General features: G+C 45.4%; 2 long non-coding RNA genes across 2 annotated transcripts in view; one reads left to right on the top strand and one right to left on the bottom strand.

The window, feature by feature from the left end:
* LOC117943343 overlaps positions 1 to 1181 on the bottom strand; it is a 21917-nt gene extending 20736 nt beyond the window's left edge. The window contains exon 1 of the long non-coding RNA XR_004656343.1: positions 1047 to 1181. This is a non-coding gene — a long non-coding RNA (uncharacterized LOC117943343). The remainder of the gene's footprint in view (positions 1 to 1046) is intronic.
* The window catches only part of LOC117943344, a 26793-nt gene continuing 24915 nt past the window's right edge, over positions 1157 to 3034 (top strand). Inside the window, exon 1 of the long non-coding RNA XR_004656344.1 lies at positions 1157 to 1227. This is a non-coding gene — a long non-coding RNA (uncharacterized LOC117943344). The remainder of the gene's footprint in view (positions 1228 to 3034) is intronic.

Genomic DNA, 3034 nt, shown 5'->3' with positions numbered 1-3034 from the left:
CCCCCCCCCCAAATAAAAGACAAGCAGAAATGATGGAACATCTGTCTGGAGCTCGTAAACACAGAGCACGCCGTCGTCAGTCACTGTTTTTTTGATAGTAGTCAAGAAGGACCGTTGTTGTCGTTGCTCGCTGAATGGAAGAAAATACGATGGCTGGTGACAAGAAGAGACCAGCATTGTCAGCTCCAGTGTTCTCATGCAAAGATTAACAAGTCAACTAACAGCAGACTCGAGTCACCGACCTCGCCGGCCGGTGTGACGGCCGATGATCGGGTTGGTGTGTCAGCGCCCCCCCGCGGATGTCTCTGCTGTACCCGTTCTGAGTGTGAGGTGATGCCGATGTTAAAACAGTGTCCTGCTTTACCCTCCCTTGGTCACGCATAAAGAACACAACGCTTGTTCTGCTAACACTGTTTAACTTCCCTGCATCTGAAAGGCCAATTCGTCGTGGTTGACTCCTGGACCCTTTGCTTCTGGATAACTTCAGCTCTTCAAGTGATTCCCACTCCAAATGGACTGCGACTCTGCACTGTGAAAGTCCACACTAAAGAGGACTGGATGCTAGATGGCAACATCTACTAATTAAGTTTCCACTGTGTGGAGTTTTCGCCGTATTGCTCTGAATTAACGAGTTCTGTTGAACCCACACAGTTATCTTAGTGGTTAAGAGCGCACCCATGCGGAACATGGACTAAATATCTCAGGCTTGTGTGTTTGAGGGGAAAAGGGGTGTTGGCAAACAGAAGAAAAAAAACCTACTTTGTTAGCATTTTCTTCTGGTAGTGCTGAGAAAGAACTTAGGGATCAGCTGGTGAGTGTGCTCGTCAAAGAGGGGGGTGGGACCAGCAGCATGAGCAGCCACCAATCAGGCAGCTGGGAGGGGCTGGGGCTTATGTCCATGAAACCTTTCAATGGGCTGGGCGTCTAAAAGTTGATTAGGCCACAATCAAAATCATCTATCAAAAGCTTGACAGAGTGAGTTCTACTTGTGTGTAAGCTTGGTATGTGGATCCCCGTGCGAGGCTATGCCACCCTGCCCAGAACACAGCCAGGTTGGGTCGATCCGCCCCAAACTCAGACTTAGGGGAGAAGCTTCTTTTTATTGCAGAGAATTATCTGGATCTTTGCAGGCTGTTTTCTCTCTGGTCTTCTCTGTGGAGGGCAACGCTGTCAACCAACCTAAGCAGAGTGAGGGAAAGGGGTGTGGTGGCAGGGGAGGGTGTGTGTGTTTCGGCGTGTGTGTGTGTGTGTATGTGTATATTTACGGTATTTTTTAGATTCATGTTATGTGTGTGCGTGCGCGCTTTGAAACAAGCCTCTCATAGCAGCACACACTTGCGTTTCTTCTTGGGCTCTGGGGGCTCCAATGCAGCCAATATCGCCTCATCAAACACATTCTTTAGGCCTTTCTGTAAACACAAACACACAGACACACATGCTCAATGATGGGGCAACGCAAACACACAGAAAACCCACACAGATCAATAAAAAGAAAAGGTAGAGGGGAGACACAATAACAGCTTATACAGGGAAAATTACTGGGTGAAAACAAAAGCAGCATTGGACATCACTAAGTGAAGTATCGTAAGACAGTGGGATGTGAGAGTGCTGTTGGGGACAAAACAAATCAACAAATATGTAAATAATTTCCAGAAGATCAAATCTGAGTTACGACTCAAGAGAATGTTCTATTTTCTCAGAAATGTGGTTAGCTGTGTGAGCCGGATCGGAAGTGTCAACAACACAAATCCTGTGTGTTTGTGTGCAAAGTGTAGTTGACCTGTGGGAGTCAAAACCAACAGGCAAGACAAACAAGAAAGGGGAGGAAAAAGGGGAGCCCCGACTACCACACACAACAAAAATATGTGGCCATTTTCATTCCACACCTCCTGGTTCTTCTTATTCTTTAATACTTCATTGGCTCTGTTCTTCAGATAAGATTGGCTGACGACAACAGGCCATCCAGATTCACAATAACTCCTCTCAGCCTCAGAGGTACAGGTTTCTTCTCTCTTTCTATTTGCAGAAGAGCTGCTTTCTCAATGTGCTTGCTCATGTGACGTAACCAGAGCTGCTCCCTCAGCGTTGACTAACCCTACTAAATTCCAACAAAGCACTGGAAAAAGAAGCAAGCCGGAGAGGAGAGCAAGTTCTTTTTTCCTTTATTAATTCATTTCAGTAGTTTTTCAAACATTTCTAGCTTCTTTTTTTAGCATCTGGACTCCAAGTGAGCAGGATATGCACCACAGTTAATGGCACATGTGTCATATATAGAGAGAGTTGGGCCAAAATAAGTCAATAAGAAAGCATTCTTCAGAAAATTACAAATTCAAGAAACATTAAGTGTAGCTCAGCTATACACCAGATCAATCAGACAGCACCATTAAGGTACCCAACAGGAAAGTCTATATTTAGTGGTATTTATGTTGTCAAAATGGCCAAACACTCCCTACATATGACTCGAGTACTTAGCCCTACTCGTAACCATTGCCAGACCCCAAGTTCTGTTTATTCAAACATCAACAGTAGTACAAAAAATACATTAGCATTAGAAATGGAAGCTCTGTTTAGTGTGGAGCAATGTGAAGCCTCCACCTTTGGTCCAAACCCTCCTCACATCAACTACTACTACAGGACCGAGGGACAGACTGACTAAAACCATGGCGAGCCAATATTACGTCCTATGTCCTCTGTGGAATACTGGTCCACGGTTGGCCAGGGGCCACATTACTAAGCACTGGGCCAAAGTAGGAAAACTGGAATAATACGGTTGTGAAGTTTGGGATTCATGATGAAGCTGAAGTACCACCCCAGGAATAAGATGTGAAGTACGTTAGCACACCGACCCAATGAAAAGTCAGCAGTTACACGTTAGAAAAGGAAAGTTATGGAAGTGCTTAGAGGCCTGAGTCAGTGAATCAGGCCATGAAACAAAGATTAGTTACAACGCACTCAATACAGAGTAGTAGTCTGGGTCTACAGAGTAGTAGTCTGGTGGTCTGGGTCTACAGAGTAGTAGTCTGGGTCTACAGAG

The sequence above is a fragment of the Etheostoma cragini genome, chromosome 4 (assembly GCF_013103735.1).
Source record: "Etheostoma cragini isolate CJK2018 chromosome 4, CSU_Ecrag_1.0, whole genome shotgun sequence".
Lineage (NCBI taxonomy): Eukaryota > Metazoa > Chordata > Actinopteri > Perciformes > Percidae > Etheostoma > Etheostoma cragini.
The sequence above is the reverse complement of the archived record's forward strand: the minus strand, read 5'-3'. Positions and strand labels throughout refer to the sequence as shown.